Here is a 13,055-nt window from a genome sequence, read left to right as displayed (position 1 = left end):
CTTCCACACAGTGCAAGATGTCTAAAGAAAACTGGCCCCAGCCCATTAAGTGCCAGTACCCATCATTACGGGAATGCTAAAGAGGTCCTGTATCCTTTGACAACTGCTACATTATCCTTTCCTTCTAAAGTCCCTCTCATCAGGTCCCATAAGGCTTATACACTCTCCAGCAGGAAAGGGACCACAAAGTCCATTTTATCCGCTTAGTGCTTGAATCTCTTCTGCAACATCTCCACCAAGTGGTTGTCCAACCTAGTGTCCTAAATTTGGCTTTTCACATTCCACCATCACAATACTTAAATAGTCCAATCCCCTTCTTTTCCTGTATCCCTGAAAAGTGTGTGATGGTGAATGTGGAAGTTCAATTTACACAAATCCACACTACCAGTCCATATCATCTGTACTATCTATATTACAGATGGTTTTGGTGGAAATTTCAGTTGTCCAAGTCTTGAAACAGTTCTAGACATGCTTGAACACATCATCTATATTTCTTGCAATTTGGAGAGGTGGATTGCCACCTGTGTGTGAAATTATGGGTTTGATGTACTAATTATTTATTTTCTATAAATTTTAGTAAACACAAATGTATACAAAATTTAAAGATAAGCTGTGTACCACCTAAAATCTCTTGCAGTCCACATTTTGGGTAATACTGGTCTATTCCATCCTTGCACATTTATGATGTGGTTTTTTATCTGCTTATGAAAACTTACTGAAGGGTTAACCCGAAGGCCTATATATGTACTTTTAATTCTGTTTACAACACACTGAGGCTGAGTTCATGCCCAGACCTGATCTTGAAGTCCTGTTTCTAATGTGAGTCCTTTTTCCAGCCCAACAGCACTTGTCTGTACAGCGTTTTACCTCCTGAATTTCTTGGGTCATAAATAGACAATATCTCCTCTCCTGTTTTGAAGACTTCTAGCCTCCTTTTGAAGGCTCTCTCCCCTAGAAACCAGCTAGTACTTAACTCTGATAAGCTGTTCTTATGAAGAACATGGGCTCTCTTCACCCTCTGGCTTCTGGGAACCTTCAGCTCTTCGCCCCATCACAAGGGAAAAGATGGAGAAACAGGACCTGAATTACCACACAGAGGAAGTACCACCTAGCTTTTTTTTGTTTACCCCTAAGGCTGTACCGTCAGACTGCTGGGATACAAGTGAAAGTTTAGCATTCTTTTACTATCCATGACCTTTCCACACAGTCAAGAAGTGAGAGTTACAAGAAACAAAATCTTCCAAGTATTTAGCAGGCTCGAGATTAGAGTAATAACCTTTTCAGTGATAATCTAGTTCTAACCGAGATTATTGGTTAAAGTGGTAGTGGATAGTTTAAGAACAAACCTCTCCTTAAAATTAGTAAGAACAGATCTCTTTTATTGTGTCTTAGTCCATTCCAGCTGCTATAGTAGAATAGTATAGATTGGGTGGCTTATAAACAACAGGAATTTATTTCTCACAGTTCTGGAGGCTGGGAAGTCCAAGATCAGGGCACCTGCAGATTCGGTGTCCGGTGAGAGCCCGCTTTCTCATAGATCTCCATTATTCTCACTGTAACTTCATGTGGTGGAAGGAGCTAGGGAACTCTCTGAGGTCTCTTTTGTAAAGGCACTAATCCCATTTATGAGGCCTCTATCCTCATGACCTAATCACCTCCCAAAGGCCCCAACTCCTGATAACAGCACCTTGAGGGCTAGGATTTCAACATATGAATTTTGGGAGGACATAAGTGTTCAATCTATGGCAAAGGAGTATAAGTCCATACCCAAGAGAGGCCCTTCCCAGATTTTCCAAGAAACTCTCTCCATCTTCCCCCAATTACCAAAACTGCTTCTATCATAATCAAGCATTTTGCATCACCAGGCAACATTTATTGAGTGCCTACTGCATACACATTATAGCAACGCCAGTTGCTGCTTTTGGGAAACCAGAGCAGTAAGAAGTTGGAGAAAGTGTTTTTCACCTTAATTATTTGTTGGGGATTGGCTGCCCCTGCAGACATCTAAGGAGAATGGAAAAGACTCAAAATACTAGAGAGAGAATCTGGAACTCTGTGTGGGCACTCTAATAAGGGCAGCATGGATGGCAGCAAGACAGAGAGAGGAGGAGGTGGGGGGCATGTCCATTCTCTGCCATGTGACCACTCACAATCAGCCCTCCCCAAAACGATGTGTAAATTTTTCTGAAACTCACGGAATGTTTGTTGTAAATGGATATCTTAGGGAAATCATAAAAGCATCTGAGCTCTGCACTTGGAGCGATATGGGGTAAAATAGAGACAATACTTAGGAGCTCAGGAGTCAGAGGCACAGGAAGGCATGAGCTGACTCAGGGATTGCAAAAGAGGTCTTGCCTTAAAAGAGATTAAAACTAGTGAAGGGGAAATGTGCACACTCATAAGCCTGAAGACATAATGAAATACATAAGCACCAAAAGAGAATAGGGAAATTATAGGAGTTCAGTTGGTCTTCAGAGGAAGGAAAGAAACCCCGTGAGTTGAATGGTGAAGAAAACCATTATTTTGAGGTAATGGCACTGGCCCTTAGGATTAATATCTTTGGAAATCAATGGCTGCACAAAAACGCATTGGCCGAATGGTAGAGGGGTTAAAGTGATTATTAGAATAAATCCTATAACTAGAATTATTTCATGAGTAAATCATTGTTGTGAATGTTATTTGATTTTAATTTGGAAGATCCATATGTTCATCACAAACACTAAGACATGAATCTATGAGTAAATTATAAAAAAAGGGATTTCTCTACCGAGAGAGCAGGAATATTTCCATTTCTTGAGGCTTTCAGTACATCAAAAAATTTGAAGAAACTCCCCATCAGGTTTATAAAAGTTGCAGTATATTTCAAGTCCTTACAATTTACAAATGACCACTTTTACTATAACACAAATAATAAGAGCCAATGTTTATTGTTTCTAGCACTTAAAATGTGTGTTCTCATTGTACCCACAATGACTCCGTAAGGCATTTGTTATTATTATCCCTATCACACAGATGAGAACACTGAGTCACAGGAAGATTGTGCAAGTTGCCTAAAGTCACACAGTACTAACAAGTGGAGCCAGAAATTGGAAAGCAGGCAGTCTGACTCTAAAACGCATACTTTCAACTATTATACCATAAAATTATCTATATATCCTCATTTGTAGAAAATGTCAAAGTTTAATTTAAGATTTTTCAGGAACGTGACACACCTCAACATACACACACAGTTTCTGTGATAGGCTTCGAAGAGACATGGAAGCAAACAACTTGGATATGTGTGCATGTCTGGAAGAATTCTATTCTTATAGTCAGGAAGGTAAGAAGTTGGGGATCAACCCCTGGATGTAGAAAAGCATCAAAAGAGAAGTTCCCCATATCCAGAGAGCAACAGTTAATGCCTAAACTTCTGTCCTGAGCTCTCTCCCTCAGGCATCAAATTCTACATCCACACAAGTGTGGAATAAAATTACACCAACTAATTGTGTTCTGCAGCTCTGGGTAGGTTACTGCAAGCGCAAAGGGACAGCGTTTCTGATAATTAAGTCTCAAAATTAACTCTCCATGAAGATAAATGAAGAAAGTACGTTCCTCCCAGTGATATAGTTTTAGTCTGGCCGCTGATTCAGCAAAATTAGCAGAGATTAATTTACATTCTCAAGAAAGAGGGTCAGGGGGACGTGGAAATGCCTTAGGTCATGGTTCGAGACCTCAACCAAATGGACCAAGATATAGTTTATTTATGTCTGTTAACTCCCAATTGCTTAGCATCTGAACTCAGCGTGACAGGCTTAGAATCAGGAAACCTGGGCTCTAGTCCAGTTCCTGCCTCTTACTGGAGCCATGACCCTGGAAAAGGCAATTGGCCCTCTGAGTTTCATTTTTCTCACCATTAAATGGGGATCACATGCCAACTGCACTGCACTTGGTGATGGGGGGAGGGTGTCTTCCTGGATATAATATGTGTACAAGTCCTCTGGGGACTCCATAGGACTGTTGTCCTTTGTTTATTTTATCATTAATGTGAACAGGGCCAAACATTTCTGTATCACTATACTTCTTCCACCTGAATAATTCAATTCAAATGACAAATTTTACAAACAGCTCAAACCAAGAGTTGAGGATCAGGGTCACTTGGTTCCTATCGCCACAGTACTTCCAAGCCAAAATTGCTAGAACCAATGGTTCTACTCTTAAAGCAGGATGCCTCTAGCCTTCCATTATCTGGATGAAAATGAATTTACTAATTTAGAAACACAACTGAGTCCATTCATGGCTAACCAAATTAACACTTCTCTAATGATTGAGAAGAATTAATTGATCTAGTTGAGAACATTAAATGTCACAAGCTGATCTCAAAATGTTAGTAAAACAAGCTAAATTGTTCTGAAATGCAGGGAATGCTATTATGTGGCGGCAAAGGGAAAAAATGAGATAAAATTGTAATACAGTATTAATCAAGTACTAACCCTGGCTTGTTTGGGGAATGGAGGAAGAGACCTGTCTTCTCTTATCACTAGAAGGAAGCATGCCAAGATGGCAAATATAAGCAGCTCCAAGTGCAAAGAAGGAACCATCCCAGTGGGGGGACAGGTATAGGCTCTTCTGAAAATGAATTATTTTTATCCCCTTAAGCTCACATGTAGTACATAGAACCATCTAGCCTTCCTGGAACTTTTATTAAAAATTGATGATTGAACTTAGAAAAACGTGGGGTGAGAGAGAATCATCTTTTTAACACCCCATTATTAGGTACATCCATTTCCACTCCTCTTAAATTCCCATTTTCCTTTCATCATATCCCCATGTCTTCCTCCACTTTTATTCTAAGGTCTTTTTGCAAAAATTTAATATTTTTTTAATGAAGTTCCTCTGAAAGTTCTTTTATAACTGATGGATACAAATATTTAAATGTGTATGTTTATTACGTAAATATAACAAGAATCAGTGTACAGTTTTAAAATTAGAAACAACTGTCTACAATTCCATGTTGTCACTCCAAAAATTACTTTCCAAGCCATATATTTATATATAAATAGTTGTAATCTAGTTTCAGTCCAATTTGGAGTTCATTCGTACATATAACACTATTTTATAAATATTTCCATGTCAAATTTCTCCCAACAAAAATTATTAATGGTCGTATCTTAAGCTCAAATCAGTAGATTAACTGATTAACAAGCTTTTGGGAATATTTAGATTAACCAGTTTTTTTGGAATATTTAGGATACTTTCTTCTAAAAATACTATTTTAAGAAATAGAAGAAAATTAATAATAATAATGACAGTGATAACACTGGCTCACAGAGCTGCCACATATGGTTGTAGGGGTTGAATGTGGCACAATTCTGGAGGCCTTACTGCACTTTTAGTCACCATAGATTTATACTTTTCTTATGCCAGTACTCCAACAGAGGGCAGGAAAGTATTTGAATGAGGCCTAGCTTTATCTAACTCACAGGATTGGGCTAATGGTGAGCTGCTCCTATTAACTAGATCTGTACCATGTGTCAGTCTCTGTTTAATGATCTTTTCCCACATTATCTCATATAATTCTCTCAACAATCCTATGAGGGTAGAAACTATTATTGTCAACCCCACTTTACAGGTTAGGAAACTGAAACCTTAGTTCACTCAGTTAACAAGTGGTAGGGTGAGATATGATCTAAGTTATTTCGGACTCCAGAGTCCAAGTTCACCCAACTGTTAAATTCTATGTTATACTAACTTTTAATGAATATCAACAATATTTGCATAACCACACATTATCTACATGCTAAGTACTGATTTTCTTCTTTTAGATTCTTTCTTCAAAGGTAGAATTACAGGATCAAAGAGTAGGTCCATTTTTAGGATCATATAAATCTACTTTGTTACTAATGATATAGTTAACTTCCACTACATCTTTTCATCCTTCATTCAGAAAATATTTATTGATCAGCTACCACTGTTCTAGGGGTTGGAGAAAGAGCAGTGGGCAAATAAACCACTTTCTTGTCTTGAAGAAGCTTAAAATTAAGTGGGAAGCTGATGAACTGGCATTGTATGCTGTTATTCTTTTTTCTGTTTTCTAATTTGATCTGTATAAAATGTTAACCTCACCATTTGGATTTTACATTTTTAGTAAACGGTAATGGTGAACATGGATTCCAGTGAACTCGAGCATTGTTGCTCTGATGTGCATGGAGGAGCGGGAGAATTGAAGCAGAAAAGGTAAAAAGTGGTTAGGAAGTATTTCCCCCTCTGAACACTTCTATAGCACTTTGCTTCTACAATATTATCATGCTTCTAGATTTAGTTACTTGTGTGAGTGTCATGTCTAGAATTGTTTCAGGCAGGAGTCAAATTACATGAAACTTTTTCAAGAATACTGTTCTTTGTGGGCAGTCAATAAATGTCTGTTAAATGAACAAAAACACTATGTGAATGACCAGTAATATCAAAGAACTGAATAAAATGGAAGAATTAGTAATGTATTCCATACACACACACAGACACACACACACACACACACACAGACACACACACCATTTATTGGGTGTCCAAGTCTTCTTTTTTTTAAAGGAAGCCTTGGAAACCATGACCCCACACGTATAATTTGTTTGAGCACACCAAGTATGCAATTATTTGTAATACTCTTTTGCACTATTTCCAAATCTTGCCTGATCAGACAAATAAGTTTTGAAAAACAGTCATTCCTAGGTTCCTCCTTGTAGCATCTGATCTGGTTGGACTAGGAATTTATTTTTAAGCAATTTTGCAGGTGAGTCCTATAATCAGGCAAAATTTTTAAAAACTACCGTTAAAAGATGTGTGACATGTCGGACCTTGCATTGGATTAAAAATATGAAAAGTAGAGAGTTTTGGGTAGGTGAGCACAATTTCTAGTACCTTACTTAATGCTGGTATAACAGATAAGATTTCGGGATTACTTATATGCTTAGAAATGGCTTAAAGATACTCTGTTATGTTGCTGACCTCAGTTTTGAAAATGGTTTCATAATGTGTCCATATATAGAAGAAATAATAAAGTTCCCTAACAAGATAAATTCTAGATATAATAGAAATGCTATAATTATACTAGCAGAAGGGGTTACCATGTTAGAAAATTCTCTCCTGAAAACAGAATTTGAATTAAGTAATGGCCATGCACTCATGTATGGGAGGAGGCATATTGCCTGCCATGAGTTGTACATATCCAATTCTACTCATAAACATACAAACTTCAAAAAAGCTCTGTAAAACACAGCAATTTAATTCTTATGTATAATCTAGCATAATGTCTTTATATATTCCCAGACATGTCCAAGAATGCAAGAATGTACACACACAAGAATGTCCATAACAGCCCAAAACTAGAAGACACAAATGTCCATCAACTGTAAAACAGTGAAATAGACTGGAGTATATTCACACAAGGGAATATTTTATAGCAATGACAATACATAAATTATTGTTACAAACAGCATGAATGAATCTCATAAACATAATGTTTGTGCAAAGGAAGCCAGACATAACAGAGTACATATTGCACAATTTCATTTCTATGAAGTGCAAAACCAGGCCAATCTATAGGATTAGACGTCAGGAGAGTGATTATCTGGTATGGCTGCTCCCTGGGAGAGGGCACAATGGGGCTTCTGGTGGTAGTTTTTGATTTAGATGCTGGTCACACGGGTATGTTAATTTTGTGAAAATATATTGAGTTGTGCACTTATAATTTTTACACATTTCTAAACGTATGCCATTCTAATACACCACTTACTTTCAGAAAAAACATCTACATAGTTTTCTCTTCAATTTCTGTGGTTGTTCATAGGGTAGAGAAATTGCTGCTGGTTATCTTCACTGATACACAGTCTCCTGTCCTATAGAGAAGAGCTAGGGAGAGTTTACATAGGAAATGCATGACAATTTTCAAATGCAAAGATTATGCCTTTTATCTACTTCCAGTCTATTATTTACTTTGAATGTGTTTTCCAATAATAGCCTTATATTTGTGCTGATTCATCCTCTTGACCCTGTCAGATCCCTTCTATGAAGATAGAACAGAGAGAGGAATCTATAACTCATTTAGGTCAGTGGTTGTAATGAAGTCTGCAAAAGACTAGACAAGGGCTGGGTTCTCCAAGGGTCACTTCTGTCAGCCCTACTCCAGTCAGCCATCGTGAACAGACTTTCTTTCCTGGTCAGGGGACCCTTTGGGTGAGTATTAACGGTGCACGTATATCTCTATGACCAGAATAACAGGTCACTGAGTCAAGAGCACTATTGTGGATGAGGACAGCGAGGCTGGTGCTGAGAATGAGCTGAGGGGCTTTTGGAAGATCAGTACTAAAAAACGGCCTCTGTAGTGAATAATGTGGTGCTGCCCCCAGATCTCATCAATCCCTTTTTACTATTTTTGGGCACCTCCTCCCATACCTTCGGTGTGCTCTCGCATCCGACAGCCAGCACACACCGTTCTTTCCCAGGGGATTTTGGGGGCTCCTAGAGCTGCTTCACTAGCATTTGCCGAGAGCTAGAAGTCGGGAAATGTAGTCTCCCTGGGACAGCCCTCAGTGACAGCTCAGCAACCTCACCTCTGCTTAGGAGACCCCTGAGGCAGGACCAGGACAAGAGTGAGGTGAGGGAGGAACACAATTTAAGGTGGCACCAAAACTCTGTAATCAAGATAATATTTCAATGCAGTATTTTTAAAAATCAGAGTGAATGTAAAAATCCATGATGATCAAAATATAAAATTTTTAAGTAAAGACCGGATCAGTATTGCTGATTTTTCCTTTTTCCCTCAGGTTCCAATATGGTTCCTCATGGCACTACTCTGAGGTGTAACGCCTGCTCCAGAGCTCCCCTCTAGATGTTTTCCCCCACTTTGGTGGCTGGGGGAACTGAGGGAAGGGTCCAGTGTCCTTTTGATTTGGGAGTTTTCTTTTGCCTCACAAGATTTAAGTCCTTCCCCCAGCCCACAACCTGTCTTTTTTCCCATCTCCACTCAGGCCCCCAAGGGCATCTCTCTTTGAAGTGTCGCCTTCCCAGGATGGCCTTCTGAGGCCCATGCCCACTCTGAGCCCCTTCTCTTTGGTTAGCATGCTGATCCACCAAGACTCCTTTTCATTATTTTTGCACTTTTTGTGGTCTTTCCTTCTTCTGATGATGATTTTAGCTCAATCTGCTTCTTTTTCTTTCACATAGTGGGACCCTCACCCTCTACCCCACTCTGACCCAGCTTGAGGGAAAGTTTCTATGGAAAGCCATATTTATTTTTCTACACATAGGTAATGAGGAGTTTGTTCCATCAAAGGCATTGGATTTGTATAATCTTATTTTTCTTGTTGATCTGTATAATTATGAAGATGTTTGAAGAGATTTAGATTTAGTCAGCTGCCGTTATCTTGGGCCACCAGAAGTCCCCCGAGTTCCTGACCCCTTATGGAGAATCTGCTGAATCCAGAGCCGTTGCCCTCTCAACTGCCTTATTTTGACTTTTTTCTGAAGGCTCTCTCCTCTCCTCAGGCTGACAACATCAGAAGTGGAAAATGTGAAGCAAAGAAGAGTGCATAGACCTTAACGTCCAAAGTATAATATCCCTTTCACAGAAAATAATAACCTTCCCTAAAAATACTTTGCAATTCATTACAATTCATGAAGCTCCACTATGAAAATCAAAACCCTGTCACGTAAAAGCTCTAACTACACATGTAAACAACTACATACTCTAAGTGGAATATAACGTTGGATTCATGTCTTTAAATTCATTTCATTACTAGCTATATTGCAGCAAATGAAATGCTGGGAAGCTGGAATGAGAAGTGACTGCACCAGTTTCCTGGTTCATGAGTTTCATAATGTACATTTAAGGTGCCATCTCCTGGCGAGAGCTTTCTATACCTCTAAACCAGAGCATGTATTTTATCTTTGATTGTGTGCTGAAATAGGCTGTAATAATGGCATCTGGCCCATTTATTTCTAAAATAAATATAAAAATTAAAAAGTCCTTTGTTATTATTTAATCAGTTAAAAATATGAGTCTTCTGAATAAGCTCTATGGATTACATCAATGTCAATTTCCTGGATTTGATATTATAATATACTGATGCAAGATGTTGACATTGGGGGAGGGCTGGGTGACAGGTGCAAGAGGCCTGCATGTACATTATTTTGCAATTTCCTGTGTATCTATAATTATTTTAAAATAAGCATTTTAAAAGTTAAAAAAAAAAAAAAGAAAAAGAATGCTGGCAGCTACCAGAGTCTGGAAGAGGCAAGGAATGGATTCTCCCCTAGAGCCTCTGGAGAGAGCATGACCCTGTGGATAACTTGTTTTGGCCCAGTAATGAGGATTTTGGAATTCTGGCCTGCAGAACTGTAAAAGGATATATTTCTGTTGTTTTAAACCACCACGTTTGTGATAATTGTTTACAGCAGCCACGGGAAACTAATACACGATGGTGGGAGGAAGTTTGCTGCATGGATCCTGAACGTGAAGAGAGGACCCTTTGGACACTGTGGAAACAGCACTAGGTGGGGAGTCAGGAGGCTCACCTTGTTGAGGTCTCTTCTGACACAAAGATACTAGTATATTACCAGATTCTGCTTCTGTTGTAACGTCTATGCTCAATGAAAAAAATGAGTCTTGTAAAAGTAAGTTTTTTCTATCTTTCATTGCAATAGGCACATTCAAATGCTAATTAAAGTCCATCATTTTATCCTACCATATCCTGAGTATGTAACCTAATTAGTTCTAAACCTGCCCTCCCCATTTCTCATTAAGTTGACATAATATCTTCTAGAACGTTGCAACTCAAAATGTGATTTATGGGCCAGGAACATGGGCTTCACCTGGGAACGGTTAGAAATGCAGAATCTCAGGCCTCACCCCAGACCTGCTGAATCAGAACCTACATTTTAACAAAACCTCAGGTGATTGTATTGTGCGCACGAAAGTTTGAGAAGCTCTGCTCTGGGATTCAGGAAGTCAGCAACATCTTGAAACGACCTCACACAGCTGAACTTATGCGTAAATCCTCAGCCACAGGTCTTAGCCTACCAAGAAATCTCAGCGTTTTAAAGAACATCTTAATGTATGCACCATATAGCATCTACTTCTGCATTGGCTAGCAGGACATGGTTTTGACATGATATATACCATTAGTAACATTGTAAACGTGGTAGTTTCTTCAAGAAATAAAGACTATGTTTTTTCCCTGGCATTTGCTAAATACAGCTTTTATTTGTGGCTCTGCGACTGCCAGGCTTCATGTTATTTTCTTCAAGCAATGTTATTTTGGTGCCAGCTGAGAAGGGCAAGCTCATCCCGGCTGGGTTTTTCCTTTCCTATTGTCACTTGCTTAGAAGTTAGCAGCCTCGTCTTTTTTGGTACCCAGTTTGAGAGCTCCGTGGGTGTTCTCAGGCTTGTAATTGCACAGAGTTTGTTTGGGAACAGAAATGTTTCCATAGTTCCACTTGCTCTGTTTGTCTGGGTCCCCATTGCCAATGTTTTCAACCTCATTGAGGTATATAAGGCGAACTTGTCCATGTTGGTTCCCCTTGTTTGCAACAGTGCAGCATTGTGACCTGATTTCACAAAAACACACAGTGCGTTTCTCCCCATCTTGCCTTAATTCTTTAGTTTAAAATGTTTAGAGTTTGCCCTATTTTATCAGGATTAAGGCAAAAGTTGGATTCAATCTTTTAGCTATTCCAACCCACATTTCATTGACATGAAAAGGGCATTCTTGAAGCTGATGCACGTGGACACACTCATTTTTTACCTATTTGTTTTAAGAGAAAATAATTCTCTGGTCTATGTTTGTCCCCTAGAAAACAGTGATCACTAAGAGAGAAGAAACCAAAAGAATAGCTAATTACTCAGAGAAAAACGCTTTGCTAATGACTTATTGAATAAGAGAAAATCAAACCTCACATTAAACTGACTTAAATCCTAGCCCTCTCCTCTGGTACAAGGCCTCCTAAGGCTACAGACTATGCCTTCAAAGCCACAAACAGTAAATAATCCAGGAAATCGCAAGCGCTGGAGGATAAATATGAGGAAGGCAAGTCCAATTCTCCTCTCTTGACGAGGAAAAGAGAGGAAAAACTGGAGTGGATGCAAATGCTACCCATTCTTCAAACCAAATATTTGTTTAAAATAACCATATGGGCTGGGCGCAGTCAAGATGGCGGCGTAGGCAGACTCGGAACTCACCTCCTCCCGTGGACACAGCCAATTTACAACTACTGGTGGAACGATTACCCCTGAGACAGAACTGAAAACTGGATGAGAGGAACTCCTGCAACAACGGACAATCCTAACTGAGGTGGAAGAGGGAGAGACTCCCTTCTGGAGAGGAAAAACGCCGCCTTCACAAGCCGCCAGCTTCACGGCCGCCGGGAGCAGCTCACAGGTACGCACCCTCCCTGGAGACGCGGGGCCCTGAGCCGGGGAGCGCCCCCGCTGTGGGCATTTTGTGGACCCAGCACAATCGAGACCAGTGGCATAATATCTGACTTTGCCTGCTGCTAAAGCATTGGGGAGCACCCCCAGAAAACCCGGTTCACAAAGAAACTAAAACTGGCTCTTAAAGGGCCCGCGCACAAACTCACCCGTTCCAGAAAGCATCCTAAAATCACAAGAAAGGTGCACAGTGCTTTGGTGACAAGAGACTCACCTAATAGGCCCTGAGTGCATCTCGGTGAGGGGTGAGACCTCTCCAGGGACTGGGACATTGGCGGCGGCCATTGTTGTGGCCTGGTGTGGGCGTGCTGACACAGACGCCATTGGAGTTCTCCCTGAGGCCTGCTAGCCCAGGGTCTGCTCCACCCGCTAGAGCACCGATTTAATCCAGCTCAGCCAGGGCAGGCAGCCCACCCTAGAGACTGGCCCCACCCAACAACAAGCCCTCAGGCAACGTGTGGGCCTGCATAGATTGGTGACTGGATTCTCTGCAGCCTGGCAACTGAGCCGACTTGAGAGGGGCAGGGTGTGCACAAGGAGCAAGTGGAGAGTGTGGGGCAGTGCCGGAGTGTGTGGGGCTCCCGCCGTGGAGAGACTG

At 40.2% G+C, this 13,055-nt stretch overlaps 1 protein-coding gene across 5 annotated transcripts in view; it reads right to left on the bottom strand.

Annotated features, from left to right (window-relative positions):
• RARB (retinoic acid receptor beta) overlaps positions 1 to 12,731 on the bottom strand; it is an 824,831-nt gene extending 812,100 nt beyond the window's left edge. For all 5 annotated transcript variants that reach the window (XM_058553917.1, XM_058553915.1, XM_058553911.1 and 2 more), the window contains exon 1: positions 12,672 to 12,731. The gene's annotated coding sequence lies outside the window, so the exon portion shown is untranslated. The remainder of the gene's footprint in view (positions 1 to 12,671) is intronic.
• Positions 12,732 to 13,055: the final 324 nt, after the last annotated feature.

This window comes from Diceros bicornis, chromosome 2 (genome assembly GCF_020826845.1).
Source record: "Diceros bicornis minor isolate mBicDic1 chromosome 2, mDicBic1.mat.cur, whole genome shotgun sequence".
In the NCBI taxonomy this organism is placed as follows: domain Eukaryota; kingdom Metazoa; phylum Chordata; class Mammalia; order Perissodactyla; family Rhinocerotidae; genus Diceros; species Diceros bicornis.
The sequence above is the reverse complement of the archived record's forward strand: the minus strand, read 5'-3'. Positions and strand labels throughout refer to the sequence as shown.